This window comes from Acipenser ruthenus, chromosome 43, assembly GCF_902713425.1.
Source record: "Acipenser ruthenus chromosome 43, fAciRut3.2 maternal haplotype, whole genome shotgun sequence".
Taxonomy (NCBI): Eukaryota; Metazoa; Chordata; class Actinopteri; order Acipenseriformes; family Acipenseridae; genus Acipenser; species Acipenser ruthenus.
Window position 1 is genome coordinate 2,880,274 of NC_081231.1, and position 22,819 is coordinate 2,903,092.

Below are 22,819 nucleotides of genomic sequence, written 5' to 3' on the forward strand. Positions count from 1 at the left end.
CACTGACAGACCAGCCTCCATACACACAACAACCACAATCCAGTACTCACTGAGATACCACTGACAGACCAGCCTCCATACACACAACAACCACAATCCAGTACTCACTGAGATACCACTGACAGACCAGCCTCCATACACACAACAACCACAATCCAGTACTCACTGAGATACCACTGACAGACCAGCCTCCATACACACAACCACAATCCAGTACTCACTGAGATACCACTGACAGACCAGCCTCCATACACACAACCACAATCCAGTACTCACTGAGATACCACTGACCAACCAGCCTCCATACACACAACAACCACAATCCAGTACTCACTGAGATACCACTGACAGACCAGCCTCCATACACACAACAACCACAATCCAGTACTCACTGAGATACCACTGACAGACCAGCCTCCATACACACAACCACAATCCAGTACTCACTGAGATACCACTGACAGACCAGCCTCCATACACACAACCACAATCCAGTACTCAGAGATACCACTGACAGACCAGCCTCCATACACACAACCACAATCCAGTACTCACTGAGATACCACTGACAGACCAGCCTCCATACACACAACCACAATCCAGTACTCACTGAGATACCACTGACAGACCAGCCTCCATACACACAACCACCACAATCCAGTACTCACTGAGATACCACTGACAGACCAGCCTCCATACACACAACAACCACAATCCAGTACTCACTGAGATACCACTGACAGACCAGCCTCCATACACACAACCACCACAATCCAGTACTCACTGAGATACCACTGACAGACCAGCCTCCATACACACAACCACCACAATCCAGTACTCACTGAGATACCACTGACAGACCAGCCTCCATACACACAACAACCACAATCCAGTACTCACTGAGATACCACTGACCGACCAGCCTATTCTGAAAATGTAAATGTAACATACAGATGAACAATTGTATAGACAGACAGACAGACTCCCCCATGTATCCCCAGAATTCTCAATAACTAAATAATGGGTGACACTTTACATCAGGGCTTCTCACAGTCTGTCCTGGGGACCCCCTGTGTCTGCTGGTTTTCATTCCAACAGAGCTCTCAATTACTTAACTAGACCCTTAATTGAACTAATAATTGCTTAAATAGACCATTTTACTTGTTTTCTGCTCTTAAACAGTTGCAGTTCAAGTTATTATCAAATGTTACGACTAACTTGAAATCTGCAACTGTTCAAGAGCTGAAAACAAGTAAAATGGTCTAATTGAGCAAATTATCAGTTCAATTAAGGGTCTAGTTAAGTAATTGAGAGTTGGGATGGAATGAAAACCAGCAGACACAGGGGGTCCACAGGACCAGGTTTGAGAAGTCCTGCTTTACATGAAGTGTCTCTACTGTGTGTTAACATAATAGTTACATAGTAAACACATGTGTACTTACACATAATTACAATGTTGTTATGCATAGTTACAATGTACTTAACATGTGAATCTTTTTGCAAGATACATGTAAGTACACAATTGTATCAGAAAAGGGTTAGGGTTAGGTATAGAGTTAGGGTTAGGGTTTAGACCTTAAAATGAGCAGGATTGCACCCGTGTGTTTACATAGGAGTCGATAAAGTTGGAAAAATAAAAAAATAGACAAGTTAATTTCTGCAAGTATATGCAACGATAGTTCCATTAAATTTGAAACAACTTCCATGTTAAATAATTAATTCTAGTCACATGTAGGCAGAATTCCTATTTTAAAGATCCTTGTCCTTTGAACCTGTAAACTAGACTGGGAGGTGGGGGGCTTTAATTGTACTGTGATTCTTGATATGTATTTTTTGTATAGAACTGCAAGTCACCCTGGGTAAGGGCGTCTGCTAAGAAATAAATAATAATAAAATAATAATTTCTTGCCCCTTTTATTCCACCCAGAGCTCTGACTTATTAATATCTCGGTATCCCTGAATAACTCCCATCATCTCCTGATCGAACCCTCTCACAAGTTCAGCGGTGCCCCAAATCCACAACTACTACAGCGGGACAGGGCTTGTATTGCCCAGAACAGACAATCATGTCCTCTTTAACTATATGCAAATGATTTTAATTAACAATCTGTCTGACAGGTGCAGTGCTACCCCAAATATTCTCAATTGACTCTCAATGCAGAATGACTGTGTGGGACGATTGTTCTTCATTTTCAGCATGTTTCTGCAGTGGCGACTGCCAACACTGGATGTGGTGTGCTTCCTGGCAGTGACGCTTGTAGAAGCAGGCTGGTGACACAATCATTTCGATACTACAGAAGAATGTGAACTGTGCTACGCTCTGCGTTTTGAATGAAGCTGCAGGATGCAATATATCCCACAGATGTTTCTGTTGCGTCTTTCTCTTTCCCTCGTTGACAGCTTTACTTCACACAGCGTCACCATAGCAAGAGCACACTCTGTCCCTCTGTACACACACACACACCTCCCTTATAAGACTTCCCACAGTAAAACCACAGCACAGTGTAATAAAGCACAGTGAAAGCCTGGTAAAGCATAGCAGTGTGTAATACAGCACAGTGAAAGCATGGTAAAGCATAGCAGAGTGTATTACAGCACAGTGAAAGCATGGTAAAGCATAGCGGAGTGTAATACAGCACAGTGAAAGCATGGTAAAGTGTAGGCAAGCATTGTAAAGCATGTATAACCATGGACATTATCGTACTGTGGTGAACGTCTATAAGAATGCAGCCTGGTAACCTGTCTGCTTCCAGTTATATTATTAAATTACTGTTCATGTCTGTCTATCCTTCAATCTCTATAACTACAAAACATGAATCATAGGAAAGCTGACAATTAGTTATGAAACATTATAGACTAGTACTGCTCTGAAATGTCGATGTTGCATTCGTCTTGTTGTTTAGAATCACCACGTCTTAGAGACTTTTTAAAACTCAAAACTTTCATGACCCCCTGTGGACTTTATAGAGCTCTCAAACTGATCCCAGCTGAGAAGAGAGTGAGAGTGATTTGATTATGAGTCTCACCTTCATCCCCTGTGTGAGCTTCCCTGTAATGAAAACCATCAGACTCACTGCATCTCGTTAGCAGCAGCAATGATCTCAACCAGCCCGTCACAACGAGGCTGTCAGCAGTGAAGCTCACACAGGTGGAGAAGCTGAGACTGATACCCGCTCCCACTCTCTTACCTTCAGTCTCACATTGATGAGGCAACAAGCCCTTGTGGGGAACTAGCTAGAAGCATCTTGTCATGGGCTTTGGCAGATATTGCTACGAATCCTGCTGAGCTCCAAACTTTTTTCAAGGAAAACTAATAAGAATTGGAAACCAAATCCCTGAGGTTTGTGAGAGAATGATTGAATCTGTCCTTCCAGTTAGTTCTGTGATCACATTGTAGAGGCCTGTGTGTGGTGGCTGCATGTCCCAGCTGAGCCACTGTGTATTTCCTGTTCAGGTTCCAGCACTCTATTTCTGAACCCAAACTCCGAGGACGGCCTGCCCACATATTGTTCAGCGCACTGGCTTCCTGTGCAGCAGGATGTGATGTCACGCACACCCTGACCTCTGCCTCTTTAAAAAAAGTATAACCTGGAATCTATATCCTAGAATCTGAACCCGGCCTGGCACAGACAGCATCACAGACACACGATATTCCAGAATCTGAATTTATGCTAAATCATGTTTTTACCAAGTTTCACGACAATTAGATAAGTGTTTCTCCAGATAAATGCAATAATGTTAGTGCGACAGAGCAACAGACTTGTGTGTATTCAGAAAGTTTCAACTTCTAAAGAGAAAAATAGGGTAAAATAGCAAGCAGATGAAAGTTCAAAGATACTGCTGTACCTTGCCATTGTGTTTCTCGTAGTGTGGTTTACAGTTTCTCAGTTGTTTCCTGTATTTGCTACTTTAAAAACAGGAAGAGATCTACAGTAATTAAAGCAGGGCTAACGGTACTTCCTGTGAGTGCCAACAACATGCTCACTGGCTTTAAAATCCATTCTCTTACCTCTTATAAGCACTAGCAAAATTATCACCGCCCCTTTAAAAATGCGCTAACCAATACTTCAAAACCCATTCTCTTACCTCTTATAAGCACTAGCAACATTATCACCGAGCCTTTAAAGAAGCGCTAACCAGTACTTTAAAACCCATTCTGTTACCTCTTAATCCTGAGCTGGGGTTGGCATCCCTTGTGAAGAGGAAACAGTGGAGGAGTCGTATTGTACCTTTGTCACACTTTACATAAGCAATGCTGCTGGAATAGTTAGAAAGCATCAGATTCATTCTGATGTTTTAGGGCATATTTACTTCAATACAAGCTATCAACAAGCTTCTCTCTGATATGACCCTGTGTTTAGCACTTGCGTGTTTCTGAACTGGTAATGAAGTTACGCAGCAACTGAGGGCAGCAGTGTGGAGTAGTGGATAGGGCGCTGGACTCTTGACCGGAGGGTCGTGGGTTCAATCCCAGGTGGTGGACACTGCTGCTGTACCCTTGAGCAAGGTACTTTACCTAGATTGCTCCAGTAAAAACCCAACTGTATAAATGGGTAATTGTATGTAAAAATAATGTGATATTGTGTAACAATTGTAAGTCGCCCTGGATAAGGGTGTCTGCTAAGAAATAAATAATAATTATAATAATAATAATAACTAAGAACAAAAGAACATCAGTAAAGTTCAGAGTGCAGCTTGCCCCTTGCTAGTCACATTGCTGTTTGAATGATTTTGGTAATAATCTAGATTAGGGGTGGCACGATTATTAATCTGACAACAATTGAGCTAAAAATAGTGGAATAGGTCAACAAACCACCACGTTTAAATACATATTAATAATAAATGTATTTGAACATGTCCGGTTCGCTATTTGTGAATGTACTGCTTCATAACAGCTGTTTGAACATTATATTTTAAAACTGCTTGGAAATTGTTTGAACTATTTATTCCAAAGTGTCATTTACATGTGAATGGATTGAAATCCCAACTGTACTTCAGCCCAGTCCACTCGCAGTGTCTGAGTTTCTCACTTTGCTATTTGACTAGATGACTATTCGAAAGAAAGAAAGAAAGAAAGAAAGAAAGAAAGAAAGAAAGAAAGAAAGAAAGAAGTAGACCTGATCTACAAATGCACACGGCCAAAACCAAACCAAACTTCAATGTCAAAGTCCCTTTAATCTGGAGCCAGCGCTCAGCACACAGTGTCTCACGACTGCCAGTGATTCACCTGTGCTCTATCAGATCTCCGTGTGACAATTTAAAGAGGTCATGGCTAACTAGAGGTCAGGGCAGCAGTGTGGAGTAGTGGTTAGGGCTCTGGGCTCTGGACTCTTGACCGGAGGGTCGTGGGTTCAATCCCCAGTGGGGGACACTGCTGTTGTACCCTTGAGCAAGGTACTTTACCTAGATTGCTCCAGTAAAAACCCAACTGTATAAATGGGTAATTGTATGTAAAAATAATGTGATATCTGTATAATGTGAAATAATGTATAATGTGATACCTTGTAACAATTGTCTGCTAAGAAATAAATAATAATAATAATAATAATAATAACTAAATAATTTCAGAACTGTGGTCCATTTCCAGTCAATATATGCAGCTATGGCCAAAGGTTTTGCATCACCCTATAGAAGTAACTATGCTTCATAAAATCGAATGAACACCTCCTGAATAATGTTACGTTAACATATTGAATTACACACCGCTTTGTAGTTTTTCAGATACTTATCGAAAAACTGACACAAATGTGATAAATTTAACATGAAATACTGTACTACTATTAAACATGATATCTGGTGCTACACTTGGTTAAAACAATCTCTGTGTTGCACTTCCTGGGTCACCTGGAGGGTTAAATTGTCCCCACCTTTTCAATGGCTTATTTCCTGTTAGTAACCAATCAGCCTGCATCCCCTATTGACTGACATGCTTTCAGGTGAATTGACCCAAGAAGTGCAAGTGTAACAGATATCCTGAGAATAAGGTATAGAAACTGAGCACTTTCTTCAACCTAGTACTGGATATCATGTTCAAAAATAACTATACATGTTGGCTGTAACATTTGAGATCTGTGTAGCTGATGGAAATGGAAAAGATTATAAGCACCTTAAGTTAACAATGGAAGTTTGATATAAAGACAGAACAACAATGTGCTTTCTTACACCCTCATATTATCATACTCCTAATAAAGTGTGCTAAAGAATGTCCTTACCAAGTTTAATCAGAATAGGACAAGAAGTTCTCTAGATAAATGTCAAAAGGTAAGAGTTGCATACAGTCTTGAAGCAGGAAGCTTCCATATGCCCTGAGATTATGCTAAAAAAAGGTCCTTAGAAAGTTTAGTGACTTTTATCATAGACTCCTAGCCACGTTTCCATCTGCACCTTGAATCCAGTGTGTGAAACTCAATTTCATCTCGTTCCCAGTATCAAACTGGGGCAGCTTCCACCTGCAGTCTACAATCCACTCTGCAGCCGGACACATGACACACAAGTCAAACCTGTATGTATCACGTTGTTGTATAGTTGCTATTTATGAGTGAATTCACCAACTTCCAATATTCCCCTGACAGTATAATATAATCACAGCCCACAGATTTCTGCACTCAGAGATTTAGCATCACATGTTAGGTCACTTCGTCCATCAGTGTGAGGGATGGAGTTCTGCCAGCCTGCAATCCTAACTGGGGCTGACAGACAGACAGACAGACAGACAGACAGACAGACAGGCAGGCAGGCAGACAGACAGACAAACAGACAGACAGGCAGGCAGACAGGCAAGCAGGCAGACAGACAGACAGGTAGACAGTCCCAATTGAAACGTATCTGATCTGTGATGCTGATGGAAATGAATGTTTCAAAATGCTTTCAAGTCCGTCCCAGTGGCAGATGAAAATGGTTCTCTAGCCCTTTAGGATTGTATTTGTGTCTAATCTAATACCTGTATGGTTTTATACATGTCATTTGACAGATATTTCAGTGCTTGCGAGGACACACTATATGTGCGTGCACTGGTTTAAGTAACATAAAGGTCACTGAGACCCGAAAGTTTCTGACAAAACCACAAAAGGGAAGTGTTTCAAATATGAAGTCAGTTGCCTCTTTATCAACAGCTCCACATTTACTGCTGAACAGTGTGTAACACATTCAACAATGTCCGTTTGCTTTCACGCATTTATTTGTCACTTGTATGTTTGATTTTTATAAATTTACACTTTGATTTGTGCACGTTTTATATATTATTGACTCACACTTTGTAACTGATTGATCACTTTGTAGTAGCTTCTCCATTCAGTTCACTTAGAATGCCTTATTGGGTACTGACAAATTGAATTATTGATAGTTTTATGCACCTCAATATAAACAGCCCACACCTCTTGCAAACTGGACAGCCATCCTGGGGGGTTGTGTCTCTCTGTCCGTCCTTTGTTGTGGTTTTGTTTGTGCAGGAGTGGGAACATTATTTTAGTGTTTGGAATGGAGAGCCACAGAGGGAAGTGAAACGAGCCTGTACATAGACTTTCCTGATGGTAAGTATTCGGCTGACATACAGTATGCCGGTTTGAAAAACGAGCGCGAGTGAATTAAGAGCTTTTAGCCTGTCGGTAGCTAATCGGAACATATGGTACGGAAAATTAAGTAAGAGATTGTTATACAGATTTCTCTCTCGCTCTGCACAGTGTTATATGTTTAGAGTTTTTACAATGGTCAGTGCTTGTATTATTATCTTCTATTTACGCCTGGTTGACGAAGCACGTTCTAAAGTGCAATACTGCAGTGTGCACTTCGGGGATTTCAAATGACTATTTTGAGAAGTCTTAAGTATGATGACCTGTTAATAGAAAATCTGTAATTGATCACTTGGATACTGAACAATGTGTTGTTGCTCCTTTTAACTGCGCTGTCCAATAAAAGCATTCTCATTGATTGTATATGGATCTATTGTCTCTGATTATTATCGAATATTGTTCTGTGCTTATCACACTGTGCTGGCGTAGTCGGGCTATATATTAAAAATAACCCCTCTGTTTGAGCCCCTCTGAGCGGGTGTTACAAGTGGGTGACCTACAGCACAGGAAGTGGTTTCAGGAAGCAGCAGCTTATTATATGTGTTGTTATTATTGATTTACTAGGAAAGAACCGTTCTCTGAAATAATAAAAAGGAACTTGTCATACTATTGTTTTATTGCTAACTGTTCCTGTTGAAATAAGTTCTCTAAATGAGTCAGGTGCTCTCTGTATTCATTCTGCTCAGGGTGTCTTTGGAAATTCTGCTCAGGGTGTCTTTGGAAATAATTAGAAAACCACAAGGCTTGCCTTTTTTTTACTGTGCAAACCTTCCTGCAAACACATGCAATGGGTGTAGCGTGCAGACAACTCTCCTTAGTCTTTGATCAGGGCTCGATTTATTTGATCAGCCTTCACCCAGAGAACCCACAGCTGGCTTTCATTAGAGCATTTCACAGCACCAGTCTTAATAGCACCAGCGACATTATCAGTGCCCCCCTTTTAAAGGAGTTCAAACCAGGTTTCTCTTACCTCTTATCAGCTTCCTTGGTCTTCTGTTGAACACCTTCTGGGATTTTATACTTATATATTGTTTATAAATGGGAATAAGTAGTTACTGCTGCTTCCTAGTACCTAATCACTTCCTGTTGTGTTGTAGTTCAAGCTCCCTCCAATGGTCCAGCTGCAATCAGATCATGTGACACATAGCAAATGTACCATTGGACCGTAGCATACCATAGTTTGTCTATACCCTTATAAAAGTGTCCCATAGTAAAAGCATAGCAAAATGTAATAATGCAGGTGAGAGCATGGCACAGCATAGGTAAGCATTGAGAGGTATGATAAAGCATATTTAAAACATGGCAAACCAGGGTAAGCTAGGATAGGTAACCATATATATATAAGCATAGGAAAAGCATGGGGGAAAACTGCAAAAATGCATTCACATTTACTGTGGTAAACCTTATAAAGGGTAATGCTGAAATAGTTTCATATCCTGAGGTTAGCAGACTCAAAAGATTCTCATGACAATGAAATGGTGGGGTCAGCAATACTGTTAACTCCTTCAAGTACACAAGGAATCGAGCGCTTGTTGTTCAAATGGTTTCTTCTTCAAATACATTGGAGAGCGACAATTTGGATGTCCAGATCCAACCTGCAGTAACTTTTAACCCTGTTTCGTGCACCTCATTGCAAAGTAAGAACGTTAGCATCATTTAATTTGTGGGACACACATGTTCCTTGTACCTTAAAGGGTTCATAAAGCTAATACAGTAAGCACGGTGCAGCTAGCAGCAGGAGGACAGCTCTTTAGTTCAGTCACAGAGTGGCCAGAAAGCTTCAAGGAGGGGAAGCTTGTGTGCCTGCAGCTCACACTAGCTTAGCTAATGTAAAAGCCTGGTGACCAATAGCATTTGGTTTCTGCACAGGAAGACACTTTCACTCAGACTGGGAGCTAAAAGATTAGCTTAAATTCAGTGCTTCCTCTGGTTTCAACACACAGCAATGGAAGCTTCCTGTTGTGTTTTGTGTGTGTGCGGTTTGCCTGATGATCTGCATGCTTTTCATTGCTTCACAATATCACATGACATGTTTAAATCGCTGGAGTTGTCCTGATTAAATAGCACATTCCCAAAACAGACAGAAACCCCATTCTACTCAGTGGCAGCGCGGGATGTTACCCGCAGTGCCATCCTGGGGCTCATAGCTGTAACGAAACAGTGGAGTTCAGCTTATAAACACTCCTGGACTTGTTTCTGAATCCTTGTTCAATGAACAGATCCATAACGAATGCTTAAACAATCCATGTAATCGGCCTGTCTTTTGCAATAATCAATGCGCATATTCTTACAATCCACCAATAGAAAAATCCCCGTCTGTCTATATGGGATGGAATTGTATTACAAAAGCATTTTAATATCATCTGAGATCTCAAGTGTATATGAGTAAGACTTGAGTACTAGCTGTGTTATGGTGAGTTGCGCAATATTGATGTTTTGTGGCCTCACACTTGCACAATATTGATGAGCTGCTTTCAAATGAAGAAGTCATTGTGGATTGCAAATACTCGTGTCGTTGTATATTTTCCTTCGGAAAGACATTGAAGGTTATGTTATTGGAAATATTGAGACTTGCTCCTTTTCAGTGTATATTTTTTGGAGGCTCTCAAAATATATGTACAGTTTTGATGTATATTAATATTTATCATTATTATTATTATTATTATTATTATTATTATTATTATTAATAATTAGTCATTGAGCAGACACTGTTATCCAAAGTGACTTACAGAGACTAGGGGCTGAAACTGTGCATCATCAACAACTGCTGCTACCTCGGTGTCACACCTCAGCCGAAGGACGGATATATTTCTTATAATACATGACCTAAGAGACAGAAATTGTAAAACTAGCAGTGTTTATTTTTAACAATTGAAGAAGTGTTGAGGATAATATTGAAAAATGGAAAAAAAATACATAATGTAATTTTTTATTTGAGTAAAATGTGTGGGAGTAAAAACTGAATTATTATTAGGAATCAGAGAACAAAATTGGCTGTGCTGCTGTGGAGGGTGGAGTTGGATGATTTCCTTTGCTTTCTGAGAGCCTCAGTCCTACACTGCATAATATCCCACGGAGGGCATGTGGCTGAGGTCATTTCTTACTGAATTTATGTCGCTTATTGATTTTCTACTGCGCTATTCTGCTCTCACACAGATATCCCCCCAGTCTTCTGCGGATAAAACTTTCAATCTGCAGGACATTGCTGCTTGCTTTGGCATTGATGGTTTTATTGTGTTCATTTACTGGTGGTAGAGTTTGTTTTTAAAATTGAGTTTAGCAATTTATCATAACCTTATTATACACCTTATTTATGCACAGGTCTCACGCCATCACTGTGTACAATAAGACTGTACAACATGCACGTTTATAGGAAAAGTATTGGAAGAAGAAGAAGAAGAAGAAGAAGAAGAAGAAGAAGAAGAAGAAGAAGAAGAAACAACACATCACAATTGTTGATTATTATTATAACGGTCTGATAAAAGTTAGACCACGTCTCCTTTAAAAACAGAATATAGAAAGTATCTTCTGGACTTTGTGGTTTTTGCATCCTCTGTGTGCATAATGTGTATTTCTAAACACTATACTGTTTCCTGTTCTTGCATTACCCCACATAACCAGCTCTATGTGCAGACAATGGACATTGCAGAATCTTACATTTACAGTTAGCCACTTAGTAAATATCTTGGTATCCCTGAATAGATAATCCTCTCCTCTCATTATCAATTTAGTGCCAATGCAGATTGACTCTGTGGGACAATAGCTCTTTGTTTTCAACATGTTTCTGCAATGCTGTCTGCCAAGACTGGTACACAACTCCATGTGGTGTCATTCTTGGCAGCCACCATTGTAGGGACATACGTTTTTGGGATGAAATGAAGAATAATTGTCCCACACAGTCATTCTGCATTGGGAGTAAATTGATGATATCTGGGGGAAACGTCTGTGGCAGGGATTTTTAATTAAAATCTTTTGGATCTATTTAAAGACAGTTATCTATTCAGGGAGACCAAGATATTCAGTGAACAAGAGGTCTGAGTGAGAAACACTGGCTGATAAAAACCCTCCTGCTAGTCGTTCTGCATTCTGAAACATGGATCCAGTACCACCACACTAGACGAGTATTACAATCCTTTGCATTAAAGAGGAGATGATTATCCATTCAGGGATACCAAGATATTTATTAAGAAAGGGGTCTGAATGGGTAAAGGGGACAGTGTCCCACCCCAGTCACTCTGTTCCAAGGCTGGTGACATCATCATTTTGACCGCCAGTGTATATAGCAACCCTACTATTCTTTGAAACTTATTTTAGGAATTGAAATGTCAAAGAAGCTTCTTATAGCATTGCAATTGCAATGCAGGTGATGAAAGGTGGAAACGGCTTACATTTGAAGTGAAAAAATATCATAGTTTAAAAAAGGACTACATCTAATGAATACCATGGAAATTAGAAAGTGCTCCAGCAGTCAAAACCTACACGTCACACGAAGGCGCTTTTCAGATCATCCTGCTAGAAAACAGCATCAGAGGAGGGAGGGAGTGGCTTCGATAGCTGGATCTTCAAAGAATATTTCCAGCTGCAGCCTGACCAAACCCAAAGCAATATCTCTGTAAAATGCAAACTGTGCCTGAGAAGAAACTATTTGGAACTGTAACTAGTTACATTTTATCAAAGTAACTTGAAACTGTAACGCATTACTTTTTCAAAGGAGTGTCCCCATTACTGGGTTGGGCAGCTCACAGGGGATGGAAGCAGCTGCTGCTCCCCAGCCTGGCGCTTCCTGGTTTGGGATTAAACTATAAGAAGGAGGATAATCTTGGACTGGAGCCTCCACATCAGCACTGCTTATTAAAGAGACATTACCTCCAGCCAGGACTGCACTGCTGCTGGACAGATAACAAGCTGTAGATATTTAATAAAAAACAAGAACAGGAATGGACACAAACACCCTTCAAGTTCAAGATTTGGAGTGGCGTATTTCACTGCACTGCATGCATTATCCATAGCTGATAAACCTTTAGAAATATTGGAACCACTCAATTCAATTGCAAACATTTCAACCACAAGTCTTCTAGATTTACAGTCAAATTGTTTACAATGCTTACCTATGCTTTACCATACCTCTCTGTGCTTTACAATGCTTCCATATGCTTTTCCAGACCTCTCTGTGCTTTACAATGCTTCCCTATGCTTTACCATACCTCTCCGTGCTTAACAATGCCTACCTATGCTTTACCATGCTTTTACTGTGCTTTATTACACTTTGCTGTGATTTTACTGTGGGAAACGTTTATAAGGGCAATACTGGTTGAAAATAACAGTGTTTAATACAGGTTAATGCTTTTTCTTTTTTCAAATAAACACCATGTAGCAATAAAACCACCTTCAGGAAAGCTTCACAGCAGCGTATAACTCCACACACAATCCTTCACAACCCCTAACCCTCCGCTAACTCCTCACATGCTGTCACAGCATGTGATACAAACCGGATGTACTCCAACTGAAACGCCAACATTTCAATGTCTGCGACCTGTAGCCATTTACACCTTTACTGGAATTACTGCTATGTCTTAAATAATATAATCTGGTGGCCTTCTACAATAGTAATGCATGTTACTCAATGATGCATTCGTTATGAATACAGTCAAAACCGTTTAATATCACTTTCAATTGACTGAGTAAAAATGGTAACCTTAAGTGGTGTTTAACTTAAACAGGAGTTCACTAATAACCTGGCAAAACAAGCATTAAAACACAGTGCTGATACCACATGTGCAACTCAAACACAGTGCTGATACCACATGTGCAACTCAAACACAGTGCTGATACCACATGTGCAACTCAAACACAGTGCTGATACCACATGTGCAACTCAAACACAGTGCTGATACCACATGTGCAACTCAAACACAGTGCTGATACCACATGTGCAACTCAAACACAGTGCTGATACCACATGTGCAACTCAAACACAGTGCTGATACCACATGTGCAACTCAAACACAGTGCTGATACCACATGTGCAACTCAAACACAGTGCGAGGTATTGACTCTGTACACAGCACTCATTAATCATATTCTTTTCAGTAATACTGTACAGCAAATAGCTATAACTGAAGAATACAGAAGCTGCAATCATACAGATTGTGGCATTCTCTGTGTAAAATTGCAATACTGTATATCTTATTACACGGAAACCTTCAAGTCTTATGTTCTATCAAAGTGATATTATTAGGAGCTTTCTGTATTTTTTTATACTGTATTTTACTGTATTTTGTGTTCCCTGGCCTCACTACAGCTCTCAAACATGTCTTCTCTCTACAGCTGGCACACCAGAGTGTAACCATGAGACTAAACAGAGACTAATAGAAGTAGATTGGAGTAAAATAGAGAAAACATCCACAGAAAAAGGATGGCTTTTTTTAAAAAAATGTAGTACTAGAGGCACAAAACAATTACATCCCAAAAGTAGACAAATCTATATCTAAAACAAAATGGCCAAAATGGTTTAATAGATCAATTAAAAAAAAAAATTCAGCTAAAAAAGGCACTTTACAGAGCGTTTAAAAGGGACCAAAAACAAAGCACACAGAAAGAGTACTTGGAACTGCAAACACAAGTCAAAAAGGAAGTTAGAAAGGCCAAGAGAGAAATAGAAATCAATATTGCTAAGGGGGCTAAAACCAATTCCAAAATGTTTTTCCAATATTATAACAGCAAGAGAACATTCAAAGAGGAGGTTAAATGTCTAAGAGACACAAATGGCAAAATCATAGATGAAGAAAAAAAAATAGCAAATATATTAAATGATTACTTTTCACAGGTTTTTACAAAGGAGGACACGGACAACATGCCCCACATGTCGACCTGTTCCTATCCAATTTTAAATAACTTTAGCATAACAGAGGCAGAAGTGTTAAAGGGACTAGGAGCTCTTAAAATAAACAAATCCCTTGGGCCAGATGAGATCCTCCCAATAGTACTCAAAGAAATGAAAGAAGTTATTTACAAGCCGCTAACCAAGATCATGCAACAGTCTCTTGACACAGGGGTTGTACCGACAGACTGGAAAATTGCAAACGTAATACCGATCCACAAAAAGGGAGACAAAACCAAACCAGGTAACTACAGACCAGTAAGCCTGACTTCTATTGTATGTAAACTTATGGAAACTATAATAAGATCCAAAATGGAAAATTACCTATATGGTAACAATATCCTGGGAGACAGCCAGCATGGTTTTAGGAAAGGGAGATCGTGTCTAACTAACCTACTTGACTTTTTTGAGGATGCAACATTGAAAATGGATAACTGCAAAGCATACGACATGGTTTATTTAGATTTCCAGAAAGCTTTTGACAAAGTCCCGCATAAAAGATTAATTCTCAAACTGAACGCAGTAGGGATTCAAGGAAATGCATGCACATGGATTAGGGAGTGGTTAACAGGTAGAAAACAGAAAGTACTGATTAGAGGAGAAACCTCAAAATGGAGTGAGGTAACCAGTGGTGTACCACAGGGATCAGTATTAGGTCCTCTGCTATTCCTAATCTACATTAATGACTTAGATTCTGGTATAGTAAGCAAACTCGTTAAATTTGCAGACGACACAAAAATAGGAGGAGTGGCAAACACTGTTGAAGCAGCAAAGGTCATTCAAAATGATCTAGACAGCATTCAAAATTGGGCAGTCACATGGCAAATGAAATTTAATAGAGAAAAGTGTAAAGTATTGCATGCGGGCAATAAAAATGTGCATTATAAATATCATATGGGAGATAGTGAAATTGAAGAAGGGAACTATGAAAAAGACCTAGGAGTTTATGTTGACTCAGAAATGTCTTCATCTAGACAATGTGGGGAAGCTATAAAAAAGGCTAACAAGATGCTCAGATATATTGTGAGAAGTGTTGAATTTAAATCAAGGGAAGTAATGTTAAAACTCTACAATGCATTAGTAAGACCTCACCTAAAATATTGTGTTCAGTTCTGGTCACCTCGTTACAAAAAAGGATATTGCTGCTCTAGAAAGAGTGCAAAGAAGAGCAACCAGAATTATCCCGGGTTTAAAAGGCATGTCGTATGCAGACAGGCTAAAATAATTGAATCTATTCAGTCTTGAACAAAGAAGACTACGCGGCGATCTGATTCAAACATTCAAAATCCTAAAAGGTATAGACAATGTCAACCTGGGGGACTTCTTTGACTTGAAAAAAGAAAAATGGACCAGGGGTCATAAATGGAGATTAGATAAAGGGGCATTCAGAACAGAAAATAGGTGGCACTTTTTTACACAGAGAATTGTGAGGGTCTGGAACCAACTCCCCAGTAATGTTGTTGAAGCTGACACCCTGGGATCCTTCAAGAAGCTGCTTGATGAGATTCTGGGATCAATAAGATACTAACAACTAAACGAGCAAGATGGGCTGAATGGCCTCCTCTCGTTTGTAAACTTTCTTATGTTCTTATGTTCTTATGTTCATTAACATGTCCCCCCTGCAGCACACTGTGGGTTTAAACAACACTTAAGAACCGATGTGGTATTTTGTAGATGCCTGTAACGCAAGTTAGATCAACCAGCATCTTTAAATTAGTGCCAGCACCATCTAGTGCACAGCTGGTGTATTGCCAGCAAAAATGAGCCAACGTGGCACAGCAGCTCCTGAACTCAGGTGAAAACATCTACACACAGATTTAAAAAATAAGAACCATGCGTGCACAAAAAGAACAGCTCTGAATGATTGCCAGCATCACACAAAGGGGGTGCAATTTATATTGAGGTGTAAACGCCTTGATAAATCTTGAGCTTAATGTCCCATGCCCACAGGCTATACCAGAGAGGGCAGCCGTATTGTTTAGCCTGCCCAGGCAGCACATTCCCACATGCCACCTGAACCCTCTCCTATTCCATTCAACAGAAAGGGCACACATCCCCTCTGCGGAGCACTGACTCGATCAACAGCAGCTACAGTACCCATACACTATAACTGGAGATATGATACACAGCAATGCAATAGGCTCACAGGTCTTAAATGTGCAGCTCTGAAGGAAACACATGTTATAGAAAATGTTCATTTTAAAACATCAGGTTCTCCACAAGGTGAAAAAAGTCTCTGTTTGCAAACCGTGCTCTCAGATCTTGCGCTTCCCCTGGTGAGTGAAACTGTCCCCACCCCTTTCACCGCCTTCTTTCCTGCCAATAACCAATCAGCTGCATCCCCTGTTGACTGACATGCTTGTTATAACATATATCAATTTTTAACATGGGGTTTCTCTATTCATCAATTCATATTAAATGATTATTTCTATGATGGGTTAGTAACCTTTGGGATTCAGATACCAGCTTGGATATATAGTGCCTTTTTTTGAATATATTATAAGTTAACATTTCATTATTAAGGTCTCACTTACTGTTGTAAGAGATGCCATATTGACAGTGACTATAAGAGTTGTAACGGTCCACTAATGTCACGATATGTAACACGATAGGCAGGTTGCAATATGCATCACGGTACACGCAATGGTCCTGATGGGCTACTTGTATGATGCAGAATAAGATCAAATAATCATTAACGATGGGACATTTTGTTAAATGAAATGGGATAGGGAGAGTGTGTATTCAACTATAAAACACACGCATTCTTCATTCAAGAAGCGTTTGGTGAACTACAGTGAGCTGTGCTGTGATTTTGTATCACAATATCAACAATACATACCTCTATTACGATACAGTATATCATGTAATGAAAGGATCCCAATTTATCACCGTGAATCTTTACACCCTAGCGAACACTGTACTCCAAAAAGAGATTTTATTTTAACTGTAGAACTATGTTATATATAAATATATAAATGTACATAGAAATCAAAATATATATTTAAAAAACATTTCACTTTAATTGTACTGTATTTGGATATTTTGATTTGAGAATTATCATTATTTACAAAAATCTTCAATATGTTTGATTTTCCAAATCTCCACGGTTTCAAATCCAGACGTTGGATTTAAATCAAACAACTCAACCCTGAGTCCCCACTGCAAATATGTTTATAAAGCTATACATTAAAAACACAACACAATCAAAGGACTGAGGGGACAGATATCTATATAGGTAGCTGGATAGATAGATAGATAGATAGATAGATAGATAGATAGATAGACAGACTTGAATCCATCTATTACAAGAAATGTGTTTAACATGTAGATATAACATGATCTTTACCCACCTATGTATTTCTGTGTCAGTACCCCCGACATTTTGTCAGAATGTCTTTTGACACCAAAATAAACTCCTTGAAATCCATCTCTCCATTGCACATGTACCCTTATGTCAGCTTCTCTCCTTCCTTCATTCTCCCCTATATCGTCCTTCTATCCATCCACCAATTCAGCCCTGTCTGACTGCCTGTCTGCCTGCCTGCCTGCCTGCTCGTAATTCACACTGTATCAAAAACAAGGCACCTTGACCTCTTTATGATAGCAAACGCTCCCCTCCCTCCCTGCCTCCCCTACCACCACCAGCCCTTATTCTCTGCAGAAAATAACACCCAACTATATAGCAAACCAAGCACAGACAGAAACACCAGGGCTTTCCTTACCTTTCTCAGCAGTCTATTCTGGTACATCCTGTATCCTCTACAATAGGAAGGCAGCTAAGCCTTACTATCAATGTCAAAAAAAAAAAAAAAAAACGTTTCCTCTTTTAAATTTCCTCTTTTAAATTTCCTCTGGTGGCAATTGTTTGACAGAAAAGACATTTTAAATATAAAAAAACACATCTTACCTTATTTTTTTTTCTATATATTTTTCTTCACAGGCAAATCCTTGTGTTTGATTCGACTCCTTCTTGTGTACCATATTCCAGCATTGTCAAACGGCCAGGTTTCTCTCTCCTCTCTCTCTTTCTCTCTGTCGCTCTGTCTCTCTTTCCCTTGTGTTTCTATTCTATACACATTTCAAACCCCCTCCCTCTCTCTCTCTCAGACAACTGGGCTACAACCAGCAGGATGCCCCCCCCTCTCTCTCTCTCTCTCTCTCTCTCTTTCTCTCTCTCTCTCTCTCTCCTACCTCCAGCTAATCTTGTCCTACGACTAACACAAGGCTGATTAAGGTTGTGAGATTAAGCCACAAATATTGCCTGGGTGTGCCTGCGTATGTGTCTGTGTCTGTGTCTGTGTCTATGTCTGTGTCTGTCCGCGTGTGGAGACAAAACTGAAGAAAAAAAATGTCCTCAAAAAGGTAACGCGATGACTTGAAGCCCACAGTGAATGGCTTCCGTTAAATATGCTTTACTGATGAATCACAAGTGCAAAAAAAAATCAGCCCTAGGGAGTTTTCATGACACATTTTGTAGATCTCATTTTGAGCCCATTCTTAAACAACCAAGGTTGTTTTGGATTGTCATAGATTCTATTGTTTCTTATCCATGACTATTAAAACAGAGCTGAATTTAGAAATACTGAAAGCAATTCAATGACAAATGTTTTGACTGGAAATTGGATTTGCCATTGAATTTAGTACATTTCTTTTCGTATCGTGTCATGTATTGCACTGAAAGTGATTGTGGCTCCTGGTGTTCTCTGCAGAAATCGTGTTCCTGACAGTGAAGCTGAGAAGGATCAGCGGTGCTGCTGCCGAGATGCTCCTCTCTCTCTTCCTGTACAGAACCATCACAATTAAACTGGGCATTGCAAAATAACTTCAATTCAGACCCCTCTATTGTGGGAGAGAACAGGGGCTCTGTTTTAAAAAGCCAACCAGCGAAATGTGAGAGAGAGGAAGAACTAAAAACTAGGATCATGATTTAAGATAATTGTGATTATCATGGTAATTTACAGCCGATAATCAATAATTAAAAATGTCATTATCAAACAACCTTAGTGGTTTTCTTATTCATAGCTGAATTCTGCTTCACTATAGTTTGCTGTGCTTTCATCAGGGAATGCCTGGCAGGTTTATGTCACACAGCAGTGTGGAGTAGTGGTTAGGGCTCTGGACTCTTGACCGGAGTGTTGTGGGTTTAATCCCAGGTGGGGGACACTGCTGCTGTACCCTTGAGCAGGTACTTTACCTAGATTGCTCCAGTAAAAACCCAACTGTATAAATGGGTAACTGTATGTAAAAATAATGTGTAAAAAAATAATGTAATTGTATGTAAAAAGAATGTAATATCTTGTAACAATTTTAAGTCGCCCTGGATAAGGGTGTCTCCTAAGAAATTAATAACAATAATTTAGTATTACTAAAGGGTTAGCCATTGAACAACACAGCGCAGTTAGTGTGGTCATTGTGAAAAGGCAGGCTCATATACCAAGCATACGTTTAAACTATTTAATTCCTAGCGTTTTAAGAGTCTTGTGTGATATCTGTATGTAAAGCTACACCGAAAGCATAGGATGTCAGGTACAAAGGATGCTCAAACCATACGAGAGGGCCCTGCTAATAAAGACATTAGCATGTTAATCTCTTGGTTAACATATTTTGCACTCCCGTTAGGTGTAATGCAGTAGGTCATAAACACGACAGTTGGAAATGTATTTATATTGCATTAAAGCTGCATCAAACACCTTCACTGTGTTTATCAAACAGATCTCCAGTGGGTAAGAAGCTCTCATGTGGTGCACCCGGGTTTGATACACTGGGCACAAGATCTGAACTGTGAGGTTTGCGCTCCACGGGCAGCCCTTGCCTTGCCAGTCAGTTCAAGGTGCTGAGATACTGATTCATGACTGTGCTTTATAAATGGAGCTCATGTGACACAGACAGCAGACTGAGGACTAACCACGGTGGCTCAAGTACATTTCATTTCACCTGCGTGTTCTTGATATTGCATTTCCTCCCTGTTTAGTATCCTGTTTTGTGTGCTCCCTATAACGGTTTCTGCTCAGATTGATTATTCCAGCACAATGCCCTTGTTCAACAAAGGGGTGCAGCTGTAATTTCTGTCCCCTCAGTAAGTGTGTATTTCCAGTTACTCACAGTTGTGCCACAGTTGCAGAGGGGGCAGACATTACAGCTGCACACCCCTAGTGGTCATTAAAAAAAAAACACCTGAAAAATAAGATTAGTTAGAAAATCTGGTAAATAACGCTCTATGCAGAAACAGGAAGCACACGGTGAGTGTAGCAGAAACAGGAAGCACACCATGAGTGTAGCAGAAACAGGAAGCACACGGTGAGTGTAGCAGAAACAGGAAGCACACGGTGAGTGTAGCAGAAACAGGAAGCACACGATGAGTGCAGCAGAAACAGGAAGCACACGGTGAGTGTAGCAGAAACAGGAAGCACACCATGAGTGTAGCAGAAACAGGAAGCACACGGTGAGTGCAGCAGAAACAGGAAGCACACGGTGAGTGTAGCAGAAACAGGAAGCACACGGTGAGTGTAGCAGAAACAGGAAGCACACGATGAGTGTAGCAGAAACAGGAAGCACACGGTGAGTGTAGCAGAAACAGGAAGCACACGATGAGTGCAGCAGAAACAGGAAGCACACGGTGAGTGTAGCAGAAACAGGAAGCACACGGTGAGTGTAGCAGAAACAGGAAGCACACGGTGAGTGCAGCAGAAACAGGAAGCACACGGTGAGTGTAGCAGAAACAGGAAGCTCACGGTGAGTGTAGTAGAAACAGGAAGCACATGATGAGTGCAGCAGAAACAGGAAGCACACGATGAGTGTAGCAGAAACAGGAAGCACACGATGAGTGTAGCAGAAACAGGAAGCAAACGATGAGGGCAGCAGAAACAGGAAGCACACGGTGAGTGTAGCAGAAACAGGAAGCACACGGTGAGTGTAGCAGAAACAGGAAGCAAACGATGAGGGCAGCAGAAACAGGAAGCACACGGTGAGTGCAGCAGAAACAGGAAGCAAACGATGAGTGTAGCAGAAACAGGAAGCAAACGATGAGGGCAGCAGAAACAGGAAGCACACGATGAGTGCAGCAGCCCGAGCGGCTCATCCAGTTAAAGTGCTGGATAAGAGGCAGGGCTGATCTCTGTTCTCCGGGATCGGTAGGCCGCTCCACTTCTGCTCTGGATTGCTCTACTGAAAAGCGATTGTGGCTTTATGCTTGTGAGATCGGAGGATGCTCACACGCCCTCAGAACGTCCGTGCTGTGCGGGGACTCCCTGTGGTGAGGAGATAATTGAACATTCCAAATTGGGGAAAAATAAAAAGAAAAAATAATAATTGGTCACTCTGAATTTTAAAAAAAAGATTCCCTCATACATAAAGACATGTTCTGTGCTGAAGCTGTAATTTTGTAAACTCTGTACTATTAATATGTGCTTTGTTTTATGGTTTTCCCCTCTTTAATTAGAATAGCCGTACTGCAATATGAACTGCATGCAAGGTAAAACAAAATGTGTCTGCTGAAATATGCATGACTGTTAACTCCAAATCAATTCATTTTCAAAGAGATGCTATAAGTAATAAAATTAGTATTAGAGAAGGACTTCTGTATTGAAGTATTTTCGATGCTAGATCTAAGGACCGCAAGCTGAGGCTTTATTGAATTGTGCTGCTGCTGAGATTTCAGTGGTTTTATCAGCGACGGTCTGGAGGTGTTTATATCTTCTCTTTAAAGTGTATTGCTAAACAAAACAAAAACAGTTTAAACAGATCAACCTGTTTTGAGATTATTCAGAGAAATGTGTTGTACTTTTAAAAATCGTGGGGAAGCGCTGTGCCCTTTCCCTGGTTGACATTTTTTCATATACTGTTTCACTGTCTCTGCGATATCTGTTCTGAAGTTGTGTGATGTGCATTTCTTAACATGGGATTTGCAATGGGATGACAGGAGATAAGGAAGTGTATTTCTGTGTCAGTAAGATGATGATTCTTCAATTTGTCTTGAATTTGACGCAGTTTGATCCGGAACCAACCAAAGTGGCACTGGCCTATCCCTTCCAGGCATTTCGAAAATCTAGAAAAGTACAGTATGATGATGTCACATTTCTAAAAAAAAAGCGTTCCATTCTGAGTGCTAGAAGTCATTGTAAACATAGCCAATGTGAATTATACAAAGACACTGATATTAAACAGGTGAGTGTCTGCGTGTGTGTGAGACGGAGAGAGAGAGAGAGAGAGTGTGTGTGTGAGTGTGATTGTAAGTGCGTGTGTGATTGTCAGTGTGTGTCAGTGTGTGTGTGCGTCAGTGTGTGCGTGATTGTCAGTGCGTGTGTGATTGTCAGTGTGTGTGTGTCAGTGTGTGTGTGCTTCAGTGCGTGTGTGATTGTCAGTGTGTGTGTGA

At 40.3% G+C, this 22,819-nt stretch overlaps 1 protein-coding gene across 3 annotated transcripts in view; it reads right to left on the reverse strand.

Moving 5' to 3' along the window:
* Window positions 1-18,554, reverse strand: part of LOC117398704 (signal-induced proliferation-associated 1-like protein 2) — an 80,093-nt gene extending 61,539 nt beyond the window's left edge. For 2 of the 3 annotated variants that reach the window (XM_059012092.1, XM_059012089.1), the window contains exon 1: window positions 18,356-18,554. The gene's annotated coding sequence lies outside the window, so the exon portion shown is untranslated. Of the gene's footprint in view, window positions 1-18,170; window positions 18,206-18,355 lie in introns of those variants that run through there. The other variant, XM_059012090.1, reaches the window with a different exon arrangement.
* Between the last annotated feature and the right edge of the window lie 4,265 nt (window positions 18,555-22,819).